Here is a 27,620-nt window from a genome sequence, read left to right on the forward strand (position 1 = left end):
CCGTCAGGAGGGGAGGGGGGGGAAGGGTTGAGGCGGGGCGTCCCGGCCGGCCGCTATTCGCGGAGCGTCCGCGCGCAGCCCGCGGTGCGTAGCGGCGGGGAAAGGAGCGGGGCGGGGCGGGGCGGGCGCTGCGCCGCTGGCGTAAGCGTTGTTGTGAATGGGAGAGCCGGGGCGGGGCGGCGGTGACGTCAGCCCGCGAATGTCAACAATGCGGCGATTGAGAGGGGCCGGGGCCGGGGCGGGGGCGGCGCCGGGACGGGGCGCGCGCGGCGGCGGCGGCGGCAGCGGCGGGGCGCGGGCAGAGCGGGGCGGCAGCGGCCGCGGCAGCAGCAGCAGCGCCGCCTTCCTCCTCCTCCTCCTCTTCATCCTCCTCCTCCTCCTCCTCACCGACAGCCTCCGCCTCCGCGCTGCCGCCGGCCCCCGGTGCCGCTCCGGCAGCCGCTGCCGCCGCCGCCGCTCCCCCCGCCCCGTTCCCTTCTGCCTCCCCCCCCTCCTTCCCTTCCCTCCCTCTCCTTCCCTCCCTCCCTCTCCTTCCCTTCCCCCCCTTTATTTTTCTCCGCACGGCTCGGGCTCCGCGAGCAGCTGGTTCAAAGCAACCGCCATGTGATGAGCGCCTGGCTCGGGGATATCTCTCTTTTTTTTTTTTTTTTTTTTTTTGCTTCCCCCCTCCTTTATTTTATTTTATTTTTTTTTGGGGGGGGTGGGAGGGAGGGGGGGGGGGCGGCCGGAGAGCTGTAGGTCGGTGAGCGCACGGCAGTATTAACGAGAATCCCCGAAACGACAACAACAGCAGCAGCTGCAACAACCCCCCCCCCCCAGCCACAACAGCCCCCCCGCCCCTAAAATCCCCCCCCTGCCCCCAAAATCCTCCTCCCCCCCAAAAAAAATAAAAACCCGGCTGCAGCGAGCGGGGACCCCCGAAAGTTGCGCGGAGGCGAGGTGAGTGTGCCCGTCCCCGCCGGGGGGGGGGGGGGAGGAGGGGGGTAAATTTGGGGGGGAGGCTGCAAAAAGGGGGAGCGGGGGGGGCTGTGTGTGTGTGTGTGCCCCCCCCGCCTTTGCGCTTCCTCCCCCCCTGCTCTTGGGGGGCTGCAGTGGGGGAGCGCTGGGGTTTGGAAGAGGGGAGCGCGCGTTGCGTAACGGGCGGTACGCAAGTGTGTGTATGTACGATCTGTAGGTATATATGTGCCTGTGTACGTATAGATGTGTGTGGGTACGTGTATATACCTGTGGGTACCTGTGGGTGTATATATGCGAGTGGGACACCCAGCCTCGTCGCTCCCTCCACCTGCAGCACGGGGCACACGCGGAGCTGGGAGCGTGGCCCCAGACCTTCCCCTTCCCACCCCCCCCCCCCCTTTTATTTTATTTTTTTTTATAGGTTCGGAGAGAGAGAGAGATGTTAACTCCGCTAGCAGTTTCTTGGATCATTAAAACGTAGCGTGTAGGCAAGGCGGCGAGCTGCGAAGACGCTGGCTGTCGTGAGCGAGGCTAAGTGTGAAATCATGCCTCGCCTTTTGTGGAGCAGGCTATTTTTGTAAGGCGGCGGGTGCCGGGCTGCAGGCGCCGGGGGTGCCGCCGGATCGCTCTGCCCTTGCTGCCGGAGCCCCGCGGCAGCTCCGGGGTAAAGCCGCGTCTCTCCTCCTCTGAGGTGGCGATAACAAACGTGAGGCAGGAGCGACAGCTTATTAGAATCGCGCTTCGGGATGTCGGGAAGATTGCGAAATCGCAGCGTTGCCGGTCGCTCTAGTTGAAGATGTGTCGGTGTTCTCACGGCGAAATCCCGTTTTTCTGAGACTTTGGGACTGCCGCTGAACTTGTGCGGGCTTTAATCTGGCGTTCGAAGCCCCGAGCGAGGAGCGAGGAATTTTTTGGGGGGGGCTGGGAGCTGACTGAGGTTCTGCCATCGCGGTGGCGTGCTCTGCAGCTGGGAGAGGGTGGTGGTGCTCGGGGACGGGGACTGCTCCAGGTACGTGAGCGCCGGGATTGGAGATGGTTGCGATGGCTAGAGTGAAATGATAAGGTTGTGTGTTCAGCTGCTGTCCGCGGGGCCGTCGTGGCGACAGCCTTGAACCGGTGCGGTACGAGCCTTGACGTCTGACGGATAGAAATAAAATTCCCCCTCTGACACCCTCATGCACCCGCCTGGGGTCCGGGTGCTGGGGTGGGGAAGGGAATCGGTGACGAGCCCCCTCACGTTCGGCTGTCAGGCTCCAGAGGCTGTTGGGAAGGCGCTCCGAGGCGAGAGGTGGAAGGAAAGCTGCGGGAGGACCAGCTGGGAGGACTGAAATTCGGCATCACGGGTCTGGTTTTCCTGCTAGCTGGCTCCGTGATGCCAGAGCAGGCGTTCTCAAAGAGAGGGCAGTCGTCGGGGTGGATGGTCGGAGCTGCGAGGCAGAAGGGCCGCGCTCCCGGAGGGCGATGCTGGGCAGCTCCGCTGTGCAGCTGGTGCTCAGACAGCCGCCTTTCGTGGAAACTTTCACGGTAGGGAGGGTCGGATGGCAGGAGGTGCCGGCAGCGGATGCACGAGTGATGCACGCATGCTGACGGATCCCGACGGGTCCATCGTCAGGTACCTCGCGTCAGGAGGGGAGTGCCGTGGCAGGTATTGGTAGTCCTTTCCTGACCCGCAGGCACATCTGGAACATCTGTTGGTGTTAATGCCATGCAGGCTTGCAGGATGATGCGCTGGCGACGTGGGTGGGACGCCCTCCTCTCCTCCCTGCTTTGCTTTCGGGAGGTTGTTTTGCAGGATGAGGATCGGCAGCTCTCCCTCCTGAGCTGGACACGAAGCGGGGCTAGCGATAGCACACGGGTGGCCAGCTCGGAGTGACGGCCCCAGCCCCAAGAAATAGGCGCTGACTGCAGGCTCCCTGCGTGAGGAAGTTCTGGTAAGTCTTTGGCATGAAAGAAGGCATCGGAGACTCATCGGAATTGATGAATTTAACAAAATTCCCATACCGTCTAGCAATCTTGCGTATTACTTTCTGTGTCTGCGCAATTAGCAACAAGGAGAGCTGAAAATAAAACTCCGTGTAGATGATGTGTATTGCAGAGTATGTGACAGAGGCTGCTTGCTCTGGCATATTTTAAAACTTTCATTGTGTGATTTTCTGTTCTGAAGTGCAGAAGCAGCCTTTCTTAGCAAGGCTGCAGTTTGATCGCCTGTTATTGTCCTGGAGGTACTCTCTAAAAATAATTGCCAGCCATGGGGGGGGAAAAAAATAAAAATCAACATTCGCATCTTTTTTTATGGGAATTCTTGAAACCTGGTTTCTTATTGTGCGCCTCGATGTCCTTTTCAGATAGGACTTCACACACGCTTAGATTAAATAAAAGAGACCTCTTAGAGTGTAGCTAGTGTACGTCTGTGGTGCTAAGCTGAAAATGAGATGTGTAACCAATATATGCAAAGTAATAAGTTGGGTGCTAATGACATTTTTGTGTAACAGGCTATTGGTGTAAGCTGAGTAGCATTTGTTGCGTGACTTGTGAACAGTCCCTTGCAATTTCAGTTTTGGTAGCATGAGCACAGGATCTATATTCATATCAAAACCTATGTGCCTTTTCACCCAAAGGAATGCTCGCTGAATGGCTGCTTAGTTTACAAGTGGCATGAACATACCTGCAGTGTTCAGCAAGCCTGACTTGGGTCTGAAGGCATGCACGCTTCCCATCTTTCACCTCTGGGTCTGAATTTCCATCTCTGCTCGTTTGGGGTGTGATGGCTGTATATTAGTGGTTTCTGGGTGGAAGCACGTTGGGAGAAACACACCAGTCGTTCCATTAATGTGTTGAAGGAAATTTGAATTCAAGCTGAAATACCAGCTGTCAGTCCAGGTTACTCCTGCTGCTTTCAGGGCTCCTCCTGACTACAAACGCTTTAAGGGAATGCGGAGCAGAGCCTTTGTAGTGTCTGTCATTGTCGTTCTTTACTGACGTTTGAAGAGGCTCCTAAATGGTTTTGTTGTAGCGGCTGAATGGACAGTAGATTTCCACCCCCAATAATTTCCAAAGGTTTTCCAGAATAGCGCTCAAAATGCTTACTCGGCTCTTTACAAAAAAAATGGTCATCGTTTCTTTAAATTCAGCCAAAAGACATTAACCTTGGCAGCTGCCTGAATATTACGCATTCATTTGAAGCTCGCATCAAGAAGATGTAAAATGTATGAATACAGCCAGCTGAGTTGCAATGTGTTCATTTTGCTTTATAGTTAGGCAGAAACATCTTTGTAGTGTACTGAAAAGAGTGCTACTTACTGTGCCTCTGCTGGGCTATGAATTATAATTTTAAAGCAGGCAGGCAGTGGAATGCATACAAATTTCTTTGTGGCCGCTGATGGACTCGAAGCTCCCGAGTTACCAGAAGTAATAATATTGATCAAAGAACCACCGCGTGTCCAGAACAGGTAAATAAAAAGGATCAAGGGAATAAGTTCTGGAAAACCTTTATGCTGTGAGTTTACATGCATGACAGAACTTCCGCCCGGCGAAAATCGGGCTTGGAAGCTGCTCGCATTGATCGTCGCGCGGGGAGAGCCAGAGAGGCAGCCTGAAGAAGACCGGCTGTGCTGTCCTGGGGTCTCAGCCGGTGGTGTTAAGGGGATGGGGAGGGAGGTGGTGGCAAGAGTCACCAGGACCCCGGGAGTGCTTTTTCTTGGTCACCTTTCACAAGGAAAGGGTCAGCTCCTCTGAGGTTCGCTTCCAGAATTAGCCTAAAGCTTGAATGATAACCTTCCCTGCTGTTACGTCAACAGAAAAGATGCTTGAGGAGCTGTCAGGGACAGAAAAACTTGGGAATTTGCCCGTTTGGCCCTAGTGGGAGTTAGAACAGAAGCTGGAAGCTTGCTTTTTGGTCCTGAGGTTTGGAAACACGCAGGCAGGCTGGGATGGGCGGATGGGTTTTGGTGCATGGGTTCAAGGAGTCTCCCCTCTCAGAAGAACAGGAGCTGTTTGCTGCCTGTCACCGTGCGCTTCTTCCAGGCTGTAGAGCAACAATTTTCCTTTCTGAAAAGAGACAAAGCAGTTATGTCTATTTAAATAAAAGCAGCTAAAACAAAATGACCCCTGAGACTTCATCACTGCTACTTATTATAGCTGATACCATTGTGGGTTGTTGTTTTTTTTCCCCCCTCCTTCGTTAGTGATCGCTTCAAAATTTAAGCCTGGACTAGGAAAACAGGAACTGTAAGTGTGGAGGTGTTCCTTTACCCCGATTTGCATGCAGCCTGTTTTTTATTTAGTGGGTAGGTGTGCTCAGTGTATGTGAGAGCAATTCAACATGTCAGCAGTTTCCTACGAGCTGCTCTTGCTGACTCACGTGTCTGGTGCAGCTTGGCGCTCCCCTCGCTGTAAACTATCCACAATAGGAGGCGCGGGCACGCAGGATGTCAGCGCCGATCCGTTGTTCAGAGGTTATTTTCAGTTCTCTGGTCACTGCTTTTGCTGTGGTTTCTTCCCCCGTAACACCACAACACGCCGTCAGTCGGACAGGCTGCTGTTCCGCTGGGTGCGTGCCGCGGGGTGGGAACACGTTGCGCCTCTGCAGAGGTTGCGCTTGAGGCGCGTCTGGGTGCTACGTGTGTTCAGCAGGACCGAAACTCTGGGCTTTGTTTCTTTTTTTGGGGGAACGGGACATCTGACTTACCAAAAATAAAAAATCCCCTGGAACATTGTTCCCAGTTTGGATACAGTGAGTCCTGCACGCAAGTAATATTCTCCCTTGGGAATTACTAGCCGTGTAGTCTCCTACCCTCCACCCCTTTTTGTGGCAGAAATCTTCTTTAAAGCCAGCACAGAATTCTGGTTAGACTCTAGAAACCTGATTTTAGCTGTCTTTAATTTTCAGAATTTTGCCATGTCTTAGAGTCTAGCACATACCCCGTGCAGCAGTATCCCTGGCCACTAGCATGAAAGGATTCCTTCATTTGCATGGAGATGAAAACTTGCACTCTTGTACAACTGTTTCTTTATTTACAGACTCTGTTCCGATTACTCATAAGGATCCTAAAATGATAGCTTCTGCTGACTGAGGATTTTTAACTGATCTTCTTGTTGTGCTCTTTTTTTTTTTTCTTTCCTCCTTTCTTTTCCTTTCTCAGTCTTATCACAAAAGCCCTTACAGAAGCGGAGCGAATTATCCTCCTGCAGTTCTGGATTTACTGAGTTTAAATCCTCAGTCATCTTTTGTGTTTTTCTTTTCTTTTTTTTTTTTTTTAAGCAGGGCAAAATATAAGTGAGTCTAAAAGTGTGATAAACAAAATCAGCTGGTATAAAGCAGGCTTTAATAACAAAAAGGTGAGTTCTTGTCGCTTGTTTTGTTTTTAGTCAACTGCTTTGACCAGTAATGAATAGAAAACCGCATTGAGAGCTTTGTATCACATGAAGAAAATGGGTGTTCTTGGTTTCCGCCAATACAAATGACTCATCAGAATCAGTAGGGTTTCTACTTCTAATAATAAAACTGTGGAAGACCTTTAAAACGTGTGGTTTTGGCCCCTGCTCTTAGTGAAAGGTTGGAAAATATTACTTCAAGCCTTTTTTTTTTTTTTTTTTAAATTATGGAAGCTTTAATGATTTGCTGCACCACAGCAAAAGATCTCGTACCCTCCGAAAAAAACCAAAAACCAAAAAACTAATCGTACCACCGATTACGATGCGAAAATCTTCCCCTCTCCTGTCTCAGTGCTCTGCCTTCCACTGCGGTCGGTGCTGCTGACATTTAGCCTCGATGTCTGAGATGTGCATCTGGAGAATATGATCTGTTTATGTTGAGAGGGGGGTAGGCTTGGCACATTACCTCATCCTGCCGAGCTGTTGGTCTCCACCTCTATCCCACCCTGATGAAGAGAGGATGGTAATATTGCTGGGCGACCCAGCATTGCTGGTTGAACTGGGGTCACAGCATCCGGAGGGGAAGGTAAATAGAAAATAAGTCATGGGAGGATCAACAGTAACCTGCAGGATGCGCGTGTGTCATTATCTAGGAGGAAACGCACGTCTTCCAGTACTGAAAGTGATACTGAAAAAAAGGCGAATCAGAAAGTGATCTGTTAAATTCTTTTTTTTTCCCCTCAAGTGATAGATTTCAAATGTGCTGGCATCCTTTTAGCTGTTTACCTGGAAGGCTGAAATCTTTTATGCTGTCTGTCCAGTGCAACAAAGCAACCCCCTGCTGCACATTGCACTTTGTTTGAAATTGGAGCTTGTAGAATGGCAGGTCAGTTTGTTCTCATACAAGTAGAGCGTGCCCTCCCTGCTGCTACACTATATTAAATTTTAATTCTTTTACGCAAGGTATTCTGCGTTTAGTTGTAGTCCAGTCACTGTGTTCTGACCTGCTGCATTAATTTATAGTGATGCTGCCTGCTTTCGAGTCGTCTGCGTTGTTGCAAGATTTGAAGACTGTAAGTGAGGGAGAGCTCACCTCTTCTTCCATGTTAGTGAGAATTCCTGCATTTGTGAAACCTCTATGTTTACTTTGTCTTCTGGTGCAATATTTATACTAGTAAGTTATTCCTTAAAAGGATGGGATGGTTCTTTTGTTTCTCACTGTATTTGAAAAGCAGGGCGTGCTTTTTAAAAAAAAAATCCATTCTGGGGCAGATCCTCAGGAAATCTAGAGCTACCCCAGCTCCCTCAGCTTCGGTGGGCAGCTTTTACTACTTAATGTTTAAATACATTTATATACTTAACCTGGATTTTGCTGAAAAGCCTTGGGTATGGTTGTTAGTTTCTTGTATAACCAGGCTGAGATGGAGAATCTTTGGTTGCTTCTTACTGGGAAAAGCACACTAAAAATAGAGGTGCAGAAGCCTGTGGAAATATAACTTTGAAACATGTGAAAATCCAGTTGTTTGTTACATGGCAACAATAAGAGAGAGATTTTACTATTTTCAGATCAGTATAGAAGAAAAGGCCAACTTCCAACTTAAGGAGTTTATTTATGGACAGTTCTTACTGAAGTTCCCAGAATAATATCCTGTAAGGAGCGCAAAATACGGCATCGGTGGTTATTCAGAGTTCAAAAGGACATCGATTTGGTGAGCTGCTTTCAGAATATCTTTACAAAACCGTGCCATCAGAAGTGTCGTGAGGGTAGGGTTGTGGGGAATGAATAGCCCTTCTAAATCTCATCCATGTTCTCTACTTGGCTGACTTGGAAATGGGGCTTGCATCTGAAATAAATCATTGATGGCTGGATCTGCAAAGGGGAGCAGATGCTACCACTACCTGGATTTTGAGGCTGTGATTGTGCTCTGCATCACCTCCTCTCCTTTCCTTGTGCTTGCCCTGGCACCCATCTCATCCCACAGTGGGCTAACTCTGAGAGCTAAATCGGCAGAAGATTATTCATTTTGTGTGTAGAATTAGTTTTCTGCTGGTTGAATTTACTGCAGGGTCTGGCAGGTACCTGGGTAAGAGAGAGAGTGGGACGGTTCCAAAGGAAACCCAAATTTGTTCAGCAGTCCTAGGGCTGCAGCAAAGTGCAACGAGTATCGCAGTGTCATGTCCTGTCTCCTGAAGGTCACTGCTGTCGTGTTTTTGCAGTGTGGCGGTACTGCAGGAAACCGTGAGCTGCCTGTTCCCCATCTACCCTGCAGCTTGGTGGTAAGGGCTTGCTGCCAGGGCATGAGAGGCTTGGGTTCAGACTCGGGCTGTTTAATTTTGGCTTTGCAACAGACAATTGCAAGAAACGTTAGACGAAAACAAAACTCAATCAAGCAAGCCTTCCTTTCCCTTCTACGTTAACAAATTGCAAAAGTGTACCACCTTTCACAAATACACACATGATTTGTTACTGCCCCCTGATTCTGGTCCCTCCTGGCCTGATGTGACCTGGCCGTGTCACCTGTCTGTGACAAGCTCTTGGGGAATTTAGATTTTAAACTCAGGAGGTGAGAGGGGGCCTGGTGGCTGTGGAGAGAGCTTGTTGGGCCAAGTGGCTGCAGCCCACCCTGAACCCAGCTCCCTCAGGTCTTCCTAGCACACCTCTGGCACCATGGGCACGATGGCAAGCATGTGCCCTTGGAGGCATTGAGGAGGGGATCCAGCAGATGATCAGAGCAGCCCTGGTTGGTTTGTGTTCCCTCAGGTGAAGGAGGGAGTCAAACCCCCTCCTTCATGGCGAGAGGGTGCAGTCACCAGCTGGGTAAGGCCCGGGGAGCAGGGCCGCAGCCTTTGGAGAGCAGTGATCAGCCTGGCTCTGCTCAAACCATCGCGCGTGGCCTGGCCGCCGGTCAGCTGCCGTCCGTGTGTCCTTGAACAAAAGCAGCGGTGGCTGTTTGAAAAGCTGGATGCTGCCCGTGAGTATGAGCTAAACATACTCCAAGAACTTCACTAGTGAAACTGCAGGTGCGTGCAGATGTTGGGTCAGGTCCCGCTCTCAAACTGCGAAACCTAAATTCTGTGTCAGCTCAACTGCAGGCATCTGCTGTGCCCGAGGTACTGGTGCACGTTGAGCCCATAACCCACCAAGTGCTTCTGGCTCCACTCAGGGGTTCAACTTCACTTCCAAGCCCCTCGTTGATTCCCACAGCTGTTCCTCCACGTGTGCTGTGGGAGACGTGGTGCTCAGTGCCTCGTGTGGAAACCCCGGCGAGCTGACAGCACGAAGCGGTGGTGGGAGACATCAGTGAGCTCACCTGAATGTAAAACAGGTGGTAAATGATAAAATTGTTACGCAGTTTGTCATAGCTGGAAGTTCACAGGCAGTGCAAATATAAGCACTCGGCAAGGAAATTTTTTGTTTGTCTTTTTCCCCTTCTTGTTCCTCTTCATTTGTCTTATTATTAGGCTAAAAGTAGAGTCGGTGATTCATTCAGTAATCTGTTTCTTGGACAGTTAGTCATCTGCCAATTTGTGTTAACTTTCCACTTTGTTCATAAAGTGAGTAATGCTTAATGCACTAACCACCAAATTCCAAGCTTAAAAAGCTGTGAACATCATTCAAATCATCTCCAAACTTTCTCTTTAAATTTTTTTTTTTTTTTACCATTCTGTAAGATCAAAGCAAGGAAGACCTGGCGTGCTGTGTGGTGTAGCTTCTGCCTAATTGTTGTGTCTAGCCCTGCTTGTTAAAGCAAAACTGAAGGTTGCAAATGTACTGGGCCAGTTCTGTTGTACACCAGCCTGTGTATGACTTGTGTTTCTTAATCAGTGTTTTTCTTCTTGTTTTTCTTCGCAGCTCCTACTTTGAACAGATAAATAATGCCTCCTTATTTCGCTCCTCCACTGACTGCTCCGACTCTCTTAATTTATGTTGTTGCCTACCTCAACAAACTGTGATGCTGTCAAGGCTAACTTAGTGACAGTAGCTTGGTCTTGCAAGGAAGACTGGGGTTGGTATTAGCTGGCTGCTGCAAATATTTCTGTTGCTTTTCATCTTCCTTTTTTTTTTGTGGAGAAAAATGATGGTGCTGTTGAAATGTTAACTATACAGAACTCGAAGCTATAAAGCCTTCCTATAGAGATCGGGTAGATATTTTGATCTCAAGGTGATGCCAGTCATTTCTGAAGATGAACACAGTACTTGTTTGAATCACTTGCAGAATTTAACTATTTTTTTTCTCTTTCTCATGGAAACTGGAGTAGTGTAAAGAGTAACAAGGTCAGTAACGTCACAGGAGAACTTTATAGGAACGAAGTCTTTACAGTCTGCTCTAAAATAACATGAAAGGTCCGGCTGCAGCGCTCAGCAGCAGAGGAATTCAAAGCGAAGGAGACTTTCATCCCGCGGGGGGCGGCGTGAGCTGGGAGTGGTAAACACTGATACCAGAGGTGCTTCGCCTGGCCAGATGCTTCCTTTGTTCCTTCCTTTGCAGGCATCTATTTATTCCCCACCCAACTTCACTGCATTTCTGGCAGTGATGTCGTCATCCCTCTATGTGAAGTCTTCATACCCCTCAGTAATCACCAGGTGGTGCAGCCCTTTTGTGTGATGTCCCCGCTTTTTGACAATGCAGTCCCGTAAGGAGAGGATGCAGAAGCAGGCAGGTGGTAAGGAGCAGCCTTTCTTTGCAGGCTCTGGTGAGCCCTTGCCGCCTTCTGTCTCAGGATGGTGGTGTCACAGCAGAAATACGTTGTGCTCTGTTGCTGCCGCAGTAAGGAAAAAACGGACTTGGTCTTGAGGGAAGGGTAGGGAAAGATCCATTTCCTCATTTCTAGACTTAAATTCCAGCCCATGTAAACGCCTGAAACATCTGGATATCCACCTTCACTTGCAGCGTGAAGGATTACAGTTTTCGAAAGGTTTCCTTTCCATCCAATGTTGCGCACCAATGAGTTTGAATAGGTCGGTTAAGCTTTGGGCAAACAGCCATTTTGGGGATGCTTATATGAACACCAGCCGTGGAGACCCTGCCCATCCCGATTACCTGCATGTTTTCAGGCAGCAGTGGTGGTAGTTATTGCACTTGCCTCTCTAGACTGGTTGCAACTATCGTGTTTCAGAAGTAACTCGTTTCTGGTTCAGGCTTGTTTTCAGCTCTTGAGCTTTACTTTTCAGGACTGATGATGCTGGGCTAGAATTTGGACCTTTCTTGACTGTGCCTGCTTACCTCTGACCTGCATTTGTCAGAAAGGCATACAGGAGCCAACCTGCACGGGTGCCTTATTTCAGAAAAAAAAATGGAACGGGATAGGCTTGCATATGGGGGGACCCAAAAGCTGTACCAGAACTGCCCAAGAATCCCTGTAGGACGAGAAATTAATGAAATTGCTGGCAGCTGTGCTTCAGCCCGTGCAGAGGGCGGAGCAGGGAGGGAAGGGAGCTGCAGTGGGCGCTCTGTTGCCAAATCCCACACCAGCCTTGCTTTTAGGTTTCTGATTTAAACCTTCAGGGCATTACTCAGAAACTTGTCCTTGCTATTTTGGGGTGGGGGACATGAACAAAGGCTGATGTCTGTGCTGCAGCTATCAGTTTGATTCAGCATGCTCTGTGTGTGACTCAAGTAATGGTTGATTCACCACCATAATTTAGCTTTTTTTCTTCTCATTAAGGCAGTAATTTGTAATTTTGAGAAGTTTGTGTCATTTCATTGGGTTATGAACCAGAGCACAATAAAACTGCGAGGAACACCTTTGTTTCCAGTCCTTTCCTCCTGAGCCTCGGTGGTTAGCGCTGGGTTAGGGAATAGAGATGGGGGTGTGAGACACCTTTTGCGGGAGCGTGTGCTGCTTTGGGGATTGCTTTATTTCCGTCTCCAGCACTGCTGCTTTCAGGTCACCCAGAGGTGGCAGGGTGGCTGCGTGGCTTACAGCACGGGTATGTGCTTGGTCAAGAGGCTCTGGGGTAAGCTGGTGGTGACCAAGTGCCTAAGACCTTGCATTTATTGAAACTGTGCAAATACCCAGGTAAGGGCAGTGACTGAGCGGCGGCTCTTGTAAAGCTGAAATCACACTCAGCACGTTCTCCTTGAGGAAAAAAATACATTTCCTCCACCCCCTGCCTTCCATTTGCTCCCACACCCTGAAGTTTGGGACATTCCCGTGAGGATGAGTACATCAGCATCCTCCTCCTGAGGCGAGCGAGCACGGGCAGCCTTGCGAGGGCTCTCCCCTGTATTTATAGAGCAGGTGTCTCCCTCACTGGCTTGCTCTGCAGGTGCACTCCCTGTTCGGTTGAAGAAACCACGAGTTGAAGCGAGGCAGTTTACAAATAGCTTTTCAGTGTTTGTTTTTATTTTTAACTCTTTCCCCACCCACAGGCCCCTCCCCCTTGAAGCAGCTCAGGGAGGGGAAAATCGTTGTTGCAGAAGATGCAAATCGGGCAACTAGTTTCCAGAGGACCCTCAGAAAATTGCTTGCAGCGCAACAGTGATGATCCCTTCCCTGAGCTCCAGCAAACGCATGTTCCCTTTAACTCCCTTTTTTTTTTTCTTAAATTTTGAGACTTATCCCAATTTTTTTGTCTGTGGCTGCTGTTTTTGGGGGGTTACTCTGCTTTTTTAAGGGCTGAGGCAGACAGTGACGTATCAAAAGGCTGCAGAGGCAAGGTGTCCTCCTGATGTCTGAGGAGAGCACCTGTACCAGGTCCAGCTGCTGGCAGCCCCCCCCCCGATGGGCACCTCCTGTCCGACAGTCGACGTATGCCCTTTTCCCCGGCGTTTAGTTTATCGCAGAGAAGTTATCTCAACCGTACTGTGGCATCTGAGCACGAGAGGAAACACAGACATTTCTCTCTTTATTTTTTCCCCCCCTAACTCGTGTTCAATCACTAATGGAAAATTCTGGTCGAAAGGGCAAAACTTCTTTTGCTGTGTGTTCAATCTCAAAACCACAGCTCCCGGCGCCAGGGACGCCGCAGCGGCGATGCCCTGCTTACGGGCTTTTTCCAGCGCCGCGTGGGTGTGGGTAGGGGCGCGCGTGGGGGAGAAAGGGAAAGGGCAGGGGAAAGGACAGGACAGAGGTGTTTGTTCTCTCTTCAAGTTAAAAAGGAGAGAAAAAGAAAGCCCAGCGAGCTTCAAAGTAGGTTAATCATTGCCAAAAGTCTCGACGCCGGTACTCCGCGCGCCCGTATGTGTTTTTACACACGCGCCGCGGGGTAGCTGGGAAAGTATGTGGGAGCCCGTCGGCTTCCTCTGAGACATCTACAGGTGGTCAGGCGGGGAGGGGGACGGAGGGGGAGAGGCAGGGGGCGAGGTGGGACGCCCACTTCCTCGGGCGGATATATCGCACGGTGCTGGGACCCGCTGCTGGCGGCGGCGGCGGCGGCGTGCGTGCGGCCGCAGGCCTCGCTGGCGGCGCCTCGCCCCGGCCCTCGCTGATTTGCTGCTGCGAGGTTTATGACTAAGGTTGTGGTTTAATATGCCCTTTTTAGGTGTTGCAAAGTGTTTTAAAATTATCTAGTGTTGCATTTCTTCCCTTTTTTTTTTTTTTTGCCATTGCCTTTTCTACCTTTTAGACGTTTCCGCGGCTTTTAGAAGCCTAGAAGTATAACGTTATTTAAAAAGAAAGAAAACGTTTTCCCTGGTCTTTACTGGTCAGCTACAATTATGAATTCTTTGCCTCTGAGAGAGTTTGAGATTAAATAACAGCCCTTAAGGTTTAAATATCCAATGCAAAGTCTCGGTGAACCTTGAAGCTAAATAAAAAGAAAGCTTAAATACCTAGGCGTTGTGGAGAGCATGTATTTTTTTTTTTTCAGATGAGATGCCTTTCTTCTGCAGCTGTACCCCAAGAAGCTTCGTGTTAGCGTTTGCAAGTACGGATTTGTTTCCTTGCAATTTTTCAGCCTTTACTTGAGGGCCTGTAATTTGTCTTAACTCTTCCCGTGCTGTTTAATGCCTTGGATATTTGTTGGGGGTACTGCACGTGTGCTCATGTTCAAGTACATTTTAGATGAAACATTACAGCCTTGTGGACCATGCTGCCTTAATATTAATGTTGAAGAAAAATTTACACTTGCCAGCCTGGGGAGGCGATGGGAGGGAAGGGAATGGACGTATGGCTACACGTAGATCTGATTGTTGTAATACCCTTCCTTTGTAGCAGATCGTACAGCTTTGGTTCCTATTGGTGACGTTTTCTTCAGTTCATGTCTTGTTCTGCCGCAGAACGGGCTAGAACCCCAAGCAGAGCTACAGGCTGGGAGATGAGTGGCTGGAAAGCTGCCTGGCCGAGAAGGACCTGGGAGTATTGGTGGATAGTGGGCTGAATATGAGCCAGCAGTGTGCTCAGGTGGCCAAGAAGGCCAACGGCATCCTGGCCTGTATAAGAAGCAGTGTGGCCAGCAGGTCGAGGGAAGTGATTGTGCCCCTGTACTCGGCTCTGGTGAGGCCGCACCTCGAGTACTGTGTTCAGTTTTGGGCCCCTCGCTACAGAAAGGACATGGACGTGCTCGAGCGAGTCCAGAGAAGGGCGACCAAGCTGGTGAGGGGTCTGGAGAACAAGTCTTACGAGGAGCGGCTGAGGGAGCTGGGGTTGTTTAGCCTGGAGAAGAGGAGGCTCAGGGGCGACCTCATCGCTCTCTACAGTTACCTGAAAGGAGGCTGTAGAGAGGTGGGGGTTGGTCTATTCTCCCACGTGCCTAGTGACAGGACGAGGGGGAATGGGCTAAAGTTGCAACAGGGGAGTTTTAGGTTGGATGTTAGGAAGTACTTCTTTACCGAAAGGGTTATTAAGCATTGGAACGGGCTGCCCAGGGAGGTGGTGGAGTCACCATCCCTGGAGGTCTTTAAAAGACGTTTAGATGTAGAGCTTAGGGATATGGTTTAGTGGAGTACTTAGTGTTAGGTCGGAGGTTGGACTCGATGATCTTGAGGTCTCTTCCAACCTAGAGAAATCTGTGAATCTGTGAATCTGTGAATTGGCCTGCTCCTCTTCCTAGGAAAGAAGAGGGCATTTCTACCACGAAGGAGCCTTGAATACCTGGCGTCAGCTCATGGTGGACACCAGTTCCAAATGCTCTGCTTCAGGGGGTCCCATGCAAGTTGAGCTGTCAAACGTAGTTATTGAGCACCGAGCAGAGGTGTAGAGCGTTCTCTCTGATACTTGTGCCACCTTTGTCTTGCTGTTAATCAGGACTTCAAGGAAAGGGCCCACCAGTCCTTCTGGATAGTGTATTTGGCACTTGAAAACACTGACACGCAACTATTGTGGAATTGTTAAAGCATGATACACGCTTCAAAAAGGAATAACTGCAGGGAAGTCTAATGCCCCACGAAGATGTAGCAAGATATGCTAATCATTAGCAGAGTAATATGGAATTAAAGTAATTTAATTGGGGAAATGGTGTTGAAAGTCTTGTAGCTCTTTGGCTCAAGTTCATCTGCAGAAAGACTGCCTTGCTTTTCTTTCTCGTGCATCATTTGCTCTTGACCTGAGGTGGCCAGTCTCTGTAGCCCTGCAGCCTGCTCTCCAAAATCCTCCTCTAGGTTTGATCTTCCAGGTGCTCCTCCTTGAATGTCACAGGAGCCCTGGGACAGCTCGAGCCTCTCCCCTGAGGCTGTCTATGGGAACTGCTGTGAATTGCTCAGGAAACAAAGACTGGCCACCCTCTGGTTTAATGACTGTTTGGAGGGAAAAAAAAAAAAAAAAAAAAGAAAAAGATGGGGGGCAGCTGAAATAACCGTAAATGTTGCGTGCAGCTGCCAAATTTGAGTCGTTGGATGGGAAAAAGAGGGAGAAGGTGGTGCAAAGCCAAGAAGTAGCTGAAAAAAAAAATCAGAAATTACACAAAGAGCAAAAAAATGGGAAGAAAATCAAAGCCCTGTCCTCTGTGACATTGGAAAGGGGGAACATGTAATTAAAACTCCCGTGTCGAAGTAGGTGATGTAAGAATTAAAACGCATACCTGCTCCAAGTTGCTGCTTTCTCTGCAGCCTCATTTCAAAATTAACTCTACCTAAAAAAAGAGCTGCTTGCATACAGGAAACTATGTTTTTGACTAGAACATACAGTAAAAAGACAGGGTGGGGCATATGTGTCCTTTATTGTATGAAAGCAAAAGGAGAGGGGATGCCGCAGGGGATCGTAAGTGAATATGTGTTACTTTTCTTCTTTTTTTGAAATGGGTTCAGAAGGTATTATGCTCTCAAGGTACGACAGTGAGGCTGGGGTAGTTGGTATGACAGCTACAGCATGCCATTTAAACTTTGCCATTTTGCCATCCATTTGTTTAAAAGAAAGCAAAAAAAGGACCTAATGGTGGTAGGAAGTTGTAAAACATGTAAATCCCCAAAGCAGCCCATGTATTTAGTCCAGCACATAGAACTTGCATTTGGATCAGAGGCACATGGCAAGTACATTTCTAATTTATTTTGTATTTCAGAGACCCTACTTGTAGACATAAATTAAGCAGATCGAGATCTCACCGTGGTTGCAAGCTGTGGCAGAAAAATTAGCACCACACTTTCCAGTGGAAGCAGAACAAAAATGTAAAGTCTGCCAATTAAATTGGAAACAGCTTTTAATTTCCCCTCTCCTCCTCCCCCAAAGGATGAATGGCTTACTCTTCTGGATGGAACTTTGTGTAATGACTCATAGTTTTATATGGATTAGTGTGAATATGTAGGTGAGGGAGACACTGGTATCTGAGAAACTATATATAGTATCTAGGAGAAGTGTCCTGGAACACAGAATAAATGAATGTTTGATCTCTTTGATGAATTAATGGAAACATAAATGCAGAATATCTTCCTCCCTTTACTTCCTCCCCTCCCAGTTGGGCTCGGCAAACAGAGAGGTCTCATGATATGGAGAACATGCATGTATCGATAATCAAGGTAGTCACCAAAATAATAGTTAACCCCTTTGCCCTGTCTGACACAGGGCACCCAGAGCCAGAAGTGTAACCCCTCAGGCATCTTCAGTGAGCGAGCAGAGTTTCCACATAACTTTTCAGCAGGTGGCTGTTGGGTGGTGATGCTTGCTGGGTTGCAGGGTCTGAGCTCTCCTGGCAGCTCAGGATCTTTGCCAATTTGGTCAGGAGAAGCTGGTCCCAGCCTTACTGTGGGCAGCAGCCAGGGGTGCGTGCATCACACACCCTGCTCTTCTGGTGGCACCTTGATATGCCTTGTGTTGGTGGGTCTTCATTGAACTTGCTGCTGCCGTGGGCAGGGCAGTCGTATTTGTGCTGGATAAACCAACATCTAATGGCTCTGCAGTTACCTGTATCTGGTAACTTAAGCTGAGAGTGTGGGTTGGTGTGGGACTTCTGCAGTAGTCTGAGATGTTTTCCATTTCCAGGCTCTTGTTTCATCCCCTTCTCTCTGCAACCATTTACTATGCGTTGACTTGCACCAGAATAGCTATTAATGAAACCCCTATCAAGGAAACAGGTTTAAAATAAAGAACCTTTTTTTAAACTTGTTTCAGACTGTCATTTCACTGTGTTGCTCCAAAGAAAGCCAACAGAAATTTCGAGTGGAAAAACTAAGGGGGCAGTAAATTGTGGTAGAGGATAAATGGGATAAGCAAGGGAAAATGGAGATGTGTTGAAGTGGTATTGCTGCAGGTAGATCCAGTAGGGCCTGTACCCTTAGGTGTTGTTTTCTCTTTCTAGTCCACAGCAATTGATGAAAATGGTCTTCTACATGGGGTCTCCATTAAGGACAAAAGCAAGAGAGGAAATGTTCTTATGTCCTCTTTCAATGGTTGTACCTTAAAGTTAGGCCTTAGGTAAGGAACTGCCCGCTTTGAGCAGTCAGCCAAAAACCTTCGGTAGTTAGGGCCTCCTTTTTAGACTTTTATCACAGCTTTAGCATTTAGTTGAATGGACTTTATATCTCAGACTTGCAGATCTTTATTGTACTTGCACAGAAGTTTTTATAAGGTAGGAGGGCTGAAAATCCTGAGGTTGGTCCTGAGCTCCTAGGCTCTGTTTTCCCCTTGGAGCATGTTGCTGGTGTTCTCTGGGACCCTGGCAGTAGATTCTCCTCCTCCTCAGTTCTCTTTAGGAATTTTTTTTTTCCATTCATGCAAGGCTTACTCTCAGGGTGCCGCGATACCCTGGGAACGTTTTCTGGAGAAGGGGAAATGCATTTACATTAAAAACACAACCAACAACAACAACAAGAAGCAGCCGCTTCTCATATAAGCTGGGGGGAGGGGGAATCCCACAGCGTCTTCAGAGAAATAGACTTATTTGGTAATGTACATGTCTCTCAGACCTCCCACCATCAGATGTTGAGGAGGTCTGACTTCCATTTTAAAACCAGTACCTGGCATAGGATAGAGTTATAATAAAGTCTTATTGCCTGGAAACCCAAACATGGAGAAATCAAGAATTCATGTCGTTTGGTTTTGATTTCTTGAAAATAGATTAAAACTCCAGTGTTTATCTTGGATCCCCAGTGCAAGGAGCTGGAGGGAGCAGTGAGGGTATTTTATGATTAATGAGCCTTTCTGCATATGTTTTTCATGCCTCTTGGCATTTAGTAGTCTCAGTGACCTAGCTTTTTATTTCATTTTTCTCTCGTTGGCATTCTCATTAGTTGTCTCCTGAGATGCAGGAACCCATCCTCAACCAGAAGATCTCGGCCGTGAGGGTGAGAGCTGGTTTCTGTCCCTTTGACTCCGCCAGCCAAGTAGGTTAGTGTTTCTGTCCTGTTTCCACCGTCAGATCTTTTTGTCCTCTGCTTTGGCGCAGAACAGTTCCTACAACACATAAAACTGTCATCCTCGCTCGAAAATAGGACCAGCTGAAGATGGGGAGCAGTGTTACCCTGAAATCGCCAGCCTAACTGAAAACAGGTTACTTTGGGTACGGTAGGAGTTGAGCCACGGTGCCTGTAGCTTGGTGCGAGTCAGGTTTGCAACCCCTGCTGGCCCCCGTGCTGGGCTCTCCGGTGGTCCTGGCCAGCGAGGCTGCCCTGAGAGCAGTGTAGATGAAGCCAAAGGCAAAATAAGGGCCATAGGAAGTGCTCATCGGCTTTCTTTCTTCATTCTCAAAAAAAAAAAAAAAAAGAAACCCAGGATTAGAACAAATGGTTCCTGGCATGCACCACATGTATGTGGAAGGCAGCAAGGGGGGGAAGAGTGCTGTAGGGAACCCAGGGGATCCCAGCATTGCAATCAGGGTTTTTTTTTTTTCTCCTTTTGAACTGGTTTTATGGATCGGAGCGATTTTTATGGATAGGGCGGGGTTTGGCTCAGCACATGGGACCGATCCTTCATCCAGAACAAGGAGAAGAACATCTGATACTGAAGATAAGCGTTTTATCCCCTCAGATGGGAGCTGTCTCAACTGGTGGCAGGCCCTGTATGGCACATCAATAGATCTGCCTCCCCTGGGGTTTCTCCCCGCAGCTGCAGACCATGTGCTCCTGCGTGTGCGCTCACCGAGCGGGCAGAGGGGAGTAGTTAACCAGCTGCGAATCAGTGAATCGGTGTGGGGGAAGATATTTCCCTTGGGCCATATTAGAGCAGAGGCTTAGCTTGGCAGGCCCTCTGGCACTTCAGGGACGGCGGAGACCTGTGCCACGACTCTGCGGTCACCCACCTGAGCTGAAAGAGGGACGGACTCCCAGTTGGCAAGTCCTGATGTATAAGTTTTAGGCACTTTACGACTTTATTCACGTCACTACACAGCCGGCTGTGTTGTGTCCTCTGCCGCTTCGAACAGGCTGCGAAACGGCTGGGGAAGAAACACGGGGACAGAGAGTTGGAGCATGACCCGATGTCTCTGCCACCAACAAGGGGATTGGGAACGACTGAAAAACAGCGGCGTGCTGCAGATGGGCACAGCTAGCCGGGAACTGGAGCATGAATAGGGCATGCTTTTGGCAGTAGGGCTCATGCCTCCTTGCCTGCCTCTCTTCTTATTTGGAGAACAGTCAGAGAGAAAAACAGAAGTCGTCCGATCCACCTGCTGGAGGCCCTTCTTCATACTTTTTCCTTGCTGAAGAGGCAACCGTAAAAGTTTCCCCATTCATTCCTAACTCATCCTTTTTGTCTTTTGATGCCCGAGCAGGTTCAGTCTATACCAGTCTGTTTTCCTCATGTGCAGGCAGCCTATCTCTACAGTAAATATTTTTTGTCTTTCTCTAACCCCTGGTTACAACACACCTGTTTTCTACAGTGATGCATGTCATTTAACTAATTGTGCTTCAGTGGAGGAAGTCAGTGAGTAGATGGAGGGTTTTAATTTCACTAAAGCCGTTCAGGAAAAGCAGATGGATTTCTGTTCTGCATACGTCCTTATTCCACCCCACGCCTGACTGGTTTGTGGAGCGCTGTGATGAGCACCTGACGTGGTGAGTTTGTCACGTGTGTGAGTGGCTGGGGGCTCATCGTGGAGTCTGCAGAATGAAGCGTGCCCAAACATGGGGCAGAGAGAGTGGCTCAGCTTAATTTTTATGGAAAAAGCCTCAAAGGTTTGCAGGAGCCTTGGCTAGTAACCCAAAGGAGTGGGGCCTTCTAGAACCAAAGTTATTGGAGAAGGTCAGTGACAGCCCTGTTGGGCATAAGCAACCTCCTAAAAAGTTGTTTTCCAGCAGTGAGGGGAACAGAAAAGACAGGATAGGGTAAGTTTTCCTGTGTTTGAACAGCGTTAGATATTTTGGGCCTTGCCCTGAAGCCTCTGTATAGCTCTGCTGCCTGAAGCTGATGATGGGGTGAACCGCAAGTGTAATCTGGAAAGGCATTTTCTTGTGTACAGAAAAAACCACCATCATGCAGTTGCAATTAAAAGTTGCCAGTGTTTCCTCTGGATGATATATTTGGAAGTGATATAGAAAAGCGTGTAAATCAAAGTACCACTTTGTGGGGAGCGCTTATCTTCTATAGAAATCAAAATTAGCAAAACTAAAGGTGGGGTATTACAACCATCAGGCCACTAGGCTGCATGAAGTGAAATCAAAAAGGGGCTTGACACTGAGGTGGTCATGGATACACTGCATTGACCTCTGCAGATTTGAAGCCCCATCTCCTCCAAATGGATTAGAAGAGTTACAGTAAACATTAGCACAAAAGCTAACATATGGGAAAGCTAGGACCATGCTCTCAAACTCTGAACCAACTTACGAAACGATTTTCAATGCATTTTTTCATAATTATTCTCCTTGCATGGGAACAGCGCTGTTTAAAAAACAGTTGCTCATAAGTACTTAGTGAGGTCTTGGTGCTCTGAACAGTGTTGTACTGCTCTGAAAAACTTAAGGCAAAGCTGCTCTAGGAGTGGATCCTGAATATGAGAAATAACAGGTAGAATGGTACCTCGGATATAATGCTGTTGGTGAAAAGGAAGAGATAATGGGGCTAGCAATGTCGATGTAGAAAAATCAGCCATTCGGTGTAATGCTTTTTATAGGTCAAGGGGAAGGCAGAGAGGTGGGGGCAGATCATAAGATGGAAGTAAAGTGTGAAGGTGACCATTAGCTGTTGAATACAGCAAGGAATATACCATATGTTGTTTAGATGTGTGTTGTTTATATACATACTCTACTTTTCATTTCTTACAAAAAAAGTTGTACTATTTTTAACGTACTGGACCTTTGTTTAGTAGCTTTGTTTAGGACCCTCTTATCTTTAGGGGAAAACCTGTGCCTAATAGGATTATTTTAGTGGGCACAAATCCCTACTTGGGTTACAAGCACGTGTTTTGGACAGGACATGTGTTGGGCACTGTGCATGGAATTTTACATTGCAATTGTCTTCTCTGCTTCTGTGGGTAAATTTTCTAGCGCTAAAATATTGAGCTGCAAACACTGTGCTTCATTGTTAGACTCGCTGACCTTTGCCTTTAGTTGGAAAGGGGGCAGGAAATCTGTGTTTCCTAAAAGCTGCCTGAAGTCACAGAAGAAAGCCCTATCCCTTATACATGCAGCGTACGAAATGACCTCTCAGTGCAACCAGAAATAACTGTGGCCACACGAAAGCCGTACGGAGGCTCGGCTGTTGGAAGTCAGCGATGATGAGAAGCAAATAAACAACAGGGAACAAGATGTTAACGTTGGTTGTGTCAGATACGTAAACTCGTGTGGATTGTAGTAGTTCTGCTGCTTGGGATCCACGACTCATTCCCTACCAGAGTAAGCATGAGCCCACGGAGCAGATGGGTATGCATTGTTTCAGAGGCCACATCCAACGTGGGCAAAAGAAAGAGAGTCTAGGACAGAATACATAGAAGGGAAATTGAAGCCGTTGCCTTTTCTCCGACTCTTGGATTGTGTTAGACAACAAAAAGCAATCCAGAATGGTGAACGTGAAACATCTCAGCCTGTCTTGCCAGTTGGAGAACTGCTAATAATGTTTATAGTCTTGGAACAAAAGGCAACAAAACAAGTTACTTAAGAAAAGAATCCATCATTCTGACAAAAATAGAGCTTTCAGCTATTTTTTTGTAGGAGCCTCTGTTTCTCCAGCCAATCAATCCTGTTACTGAATAAAACTCTGGAAATCAACTTAACAAGATTAATGTCTGTAAATATTTGTAAAACCTATGTGTTACACAGTCTCTTTAAATGAGATTATCTCATGTTTATAATACTTACTCATATTTTGTGCCCAGTCTGGTCTAAAATTGAATAGTTTTGATTAATTTTTCTTGCTTGTTTAATTTCATGCTTAAACCAATAACTTACAAATCTGCATGACTGCCCACTTATTGTTACACTCAGAATAATTGCGTTGAGTCACTGTTCATGGGCTCGGATTGCCATAGGGTGTTAATACTTGATATTTAAGCAAGCATGTTTATCTGAAAGCTGGCTTGTCAGCCTGCAGAATGCAGTGTTTACTATGGGAAGTTCAGCCTCAGATGATTATAGGTAGGAAATACAGTATGTGATCATTAATAATGTCTAGAATTCTTGTATTTTCAAGGATGTTATGGAAATTATCTGCTAAATGTGAGAAAATTAATGCAGGCAAATGGATTTGCAAGTATATTAGCAACTTTCGAGCTATCTGTAAAAAAATACATTGTATGGCATTTTCTAGGAAATATCATACCATAGTAGTTAGGCTTTGAGAAAAGGGTTTATATGTGCATTTAATACAGTCTCTTTAAAAGCTTCCTTTTTATTTCTTTTGCTTCTTTGTCCCAGTATGTGTCTGTTTTTTGTCTATGTTCTGTCTCGAATGCCTTGTTTAACCAGAGGAGAATTTGGGAGTACACAAGCCAATAACCAATTCCCTTCATACGCTGGAAGATTCGTTTTTTCCTGTCCAAGTTTATTTCCACTGTTTAGTCCAAGTGTTTAGTTCCAAACACTGAAGTGGAGTATTATTTTTTACGTAGTGAAGTGTTCCTCTGTGGCAGAAATAACCCCAGGGAAACTGACATTTTGAAATGGCATTTCACCTCCATTTATTATGCTGGTTTGTTTCCAGGTTGTTAAAATGCTGAGAAATTTAGTGGCAGCATCACCTGCTAGAGTATGTTTTACAGAAGGAAAGCAAATAATGAAGGGGGGCGGTAGCTGTTAGTTTGTTTGCACCTTCTGCTGAAGGGTCCTTCATCACTACTAATGGAAGCAACTGATGCACAGCAAATCCGTGGCACAGGTGAGAGCAGATTCCCTTTCTCAGCAGGTGGGAGGCTGCTCTGGTGTGTGTGCTGGGTAGAGCCTGCAGAGCTTTCTTTCTGAAGGAAAGGTGTATGTTTTCATGTAGGGCTTTGTCAGAATTGATATTTGGGTTTTAGCAGGAAAGCATAATTTTCTAAACTGCAGAGGGTCTGCAGTTCTCACTTTTGGGATTACTAGCTAACTGTCAACAGCAAGCTGGATTTCATTTTTCACGGGAGACGCATCTGCACAGTTCTGCAGACCGTGGTAAAGCAAACTTCAGATTGGAAATCAGATTAGTTTGTCAGATAGAATAAGTGTATTCTGGAGCTACAGTGAAGGAGTCAGATGGCACTTCGTTCTTTGCCAAAAACAAGTGAGAAAATTTCTATAAAGTGCCACTCTTTCATCGTAGTATTGTTTATTGCCTTTGAGCATAGTTGCTACCGAACAAGGTGATTGTTTGGTTAGCTTCCTGTTACTGCAGTTACTGGGAATACCCAGAGGAATCACTGTTACTCGGAGTCCATATACGGCAGCTTAATAGTTTGTGTTTCAGGTGGTATTTGTGTGTCCATGTGTCGTATTTATAAGTACTGTTTATTTCCTTTATCAGCATATGTATTGCAATAAGAATACAGGGAAAAGAACTGGAGGACATTATGGTTATAAATATGCTTTCATTTACATTCTCATTTGATGATCTCTTGTTGATCTTTTGCTATATATCCAAAGAATATTTTATTAAACAATACCAATTTATAAAGAATGTAGTGGAATGAGTATGTGTCCAACAGAGGCTTACAGCTTTTTTTTTTTTCAAATGCATTAGACTTTTTTTTTTTAGATTTTCAGTACTTTGCATTATTCTTAACAGGGATAATTTATTGCGCATACTGAGATATATTATACACATATCGTTTGTTCTTCGGCACCGGGATAACATATGTGGGTGTCAACTGCATATCGCTGTGGTTTTTAACCAATTTATGATAGTTTTGTTCTGATGCAAAGCTTAAGTGTGCTAGAACCAGGATTGCCACCCACTTTCGGTGTTGTTGTTAGCAGATAGCATTTATTTCAGTCACTTTAGAATCTTAACATTATGAAGTAGTTTTAAAAGGTTTGTGTCTTTTTAAAGTAACTTCTTATATTCCATCTGGATAATATCTACCAGTGTTGGTAATGGAGATTATTCTCCCGCAACAGCAATGCAGGTGTAGTCAGCAATGACTGTGTTAATTAATCGATTCCACTGAGCTCTCGGGCCTCCTAGAAGAGCAGGGTCATCCCTGCTAAGCACCCAAACAGGATACGGCCAAACGAGCAGCAGCATTCAGTCAAAGCTCTCGCTGATCCTCTGGATTAAGTCCAGGGAGCCCATCATTTCTAGGAATACACGTGTTGGGTCATATGAGCTTACATAATGACCACGCGCGTTAAAAGCCCCAAGGGCGAGTAATCCATGGGGTGTCCAGCGGTGACGCTGGCGATGGACTAGGGAGCTCGTGCCCAGGAGAGGTCTGGGCAAGGCAGTAGGGCTCTGCAGCCAGCTGCCTCCTCTTGGCCACAAATGGTGTTCTCAAGCTTCTCTTCTCTTGCATTCTTTGTGTAGCAGTAAGGCTGAGAGGCTGTGAAGTGTGGCCCCATACAGTCCACGCAAACGTTTCTAAAGGAAGCTAACAAGGCTGCATGTATTGCTTCTCTTGCCTCCAGTCAGTTCTTTGAAATGAATTTGAAGATTAGAGAATACAGCCACAAGCGTGCACACACGAGCATGCAGAGCAATGAACATACCAAGAGATATTGCCCAGAGTACATTTTTTGTGTGTCACATAAACAAATACATCATAAACATTCAGTGCCTGCTTGTTAGTTTTATTTGATAGGTTACCCCGTGTTGCCCAAGAGCATATGCAAAATGCTCACCAACACTGGGCGCGATCTTTTGGGATCTCCTGAAAGAAACGGGCTGAACTTCTTTACCCCTTCTGTACATGTGAATTGAGGCTACAGGCCTTCCCGGGGCTTAGAAAGGCTTAGTTAGTTGCTCCTGCAGATAGCCTCGGAGAGGAGAGGCAGTGTACAGGGCGGTGTGATGTGCAACTGCTATGGTGAAGGTGGGAAGGGAGGAGGCACTGCAGTACTTCTGGAGAGAGAGAGCCTCACACCCAGCGAGGGAAGGGCCAGGAGGGCCTGCGTGGGGCTGTGGAGGTGGAGGGAAGCCCAGCAGCAGCCACAGGGGCACTGGAGCTGGGGAGGCCTGGCTGGCTCTTTTGAGGCGGTCGCAGCCTGCTCCTAAAAGCAAACAGAGCAAAACAGGCGGAGGTGAGGTACCCAGGGCGTCTCAGTAAATACGGGCACTAACCTGTGGGCTTTAATCAGCTTACAAGAAACGAACTGCATCTGCGATCTGCACGTCAGGCTTGCAAGGCGAGCACTGGTGTAGGTGTACACACGGCTTCGTGTCCTTCCTTCGATGCCCCGGTGGTCCGGGCATCTTATAAAAAGCCTGCCAGGAAGGGAAAGCCTCGCCGCTTAGTGTGATCGGCCCAAAATTCGTTAGTGCCTGCTTCTGGGTGAATTCAAAACCTTGTTCGGGACAGATTATTATCACTTTGCAGAATTAGTAGCGTAAATGCTCCCCTGCCTCTTTGCACTTTGCTGAGCACGTTTCTTTCCTCAAGGGCTTAGTTACCTTCCTGTTAGTCCCGGTCGCCTGCTTATTTTTTTATTTTTTTGACATTCCTTATCCCTCCAAAGAAGACGAAAGGTTGTAATATTAAAATATAATTTTGTAAGTCCAGGGAGAATACACTTTTCTTTTGTGCAAATTAAAATAATGTTCTGTAATAACTAGCATGTGGGAATTGATTTTCTACAAGTAACAACTTTGTGGGCTAGATGTAATAAAATAATAGAGCTGTGCATGTTGTGTATAACCCGTGCGGTATTTCAGGGCTGCAATAGAAAAAGCCTTTATCATGCAAGAACAGCAATCACATTCCAACATTTTCAGGTCTCAAAGTGTGAACATCAAACACAAGAACAACGAAAGAGAAATGTGGAATTCATTAGCCATTTTCACTGGAGTTTGCCAGGTCTCCACACTAAGTGTGGTGGTACTTCAAAGCCCATGACAATTCATTTTAAAAACAAAAATCGTCCTCTTAAAATATTAACATAGGAGAAAAACAAAGGAATAGGCTCTCTCAGCATCTACATCTCTGATGGAGCGGATGATATCTTTGTCACCTTGAAGCTGCACCTAAAGTTGAGACGCAAAATCCTGGCATTTCGTTATCGTCAGGCTTCTTACTGTCTCCGTTGAATGTGCTTGGCAAACTCCTTACTTCTTCCCCTTTTAACACAAACTGAGAATTTCCTCTCACTGTCTGCGAAGAGGCAGGGTTCGGGCCAGGGCACAGCTCTGCTGAAAGGAGGTTGATGCCTTACAGCTAGGTAGACAACTGGGTGTTATCATGGGGCTGCTAGGTCCAAGGGTGTCATAGCGGGGTCCTTGCTGATGGAAAGGACCTTTTCAACTGGAAACCCTTTTGGGGAAAAAGCATTGGAAGCCAGGGTGGCTGTACGTGTCTACAGGGAGTAATGCTGTTTCCTTCAGATGAATCAGGGTAGCTGTTACACCTTTTAAGCTCCAATTTGGAGATA

General features: G+C 47.3%; 1 protein-coding gene across 1 annotated transcript in view; it reads left to right on the forward strand.

The window, feature by feature from the left end:
* Positions 1-258: 258 nt before the first annotated feature.
* Positions 259-27,620, forward strand: part of BACH2 (BTB domain and CNC homolog 2) — a 192,702-nt gene continuing 165,340 nt past the window's right edge. Inside the window, exon 1 of the mRNA XM_080586610.1 lies at positions 259-939. The gene's annotated coding sequence lies outside the window, so the exon portion shown is untranslated. The remainder of the gene's footprint in view (positions 940-27,620) is intronic.

Source organism: Anser brachyrhynchus, assembly GCF_964034855.1.
Source record: "Anser brachyrhynchus genome assembly, chromosome: 3".
NCBI classification, from domain to species: Eukaryota; Metazoa; Chordata; class Aves; order Anseriformes; family Anatidae; genus Anser; species Anser brachyrhynchus.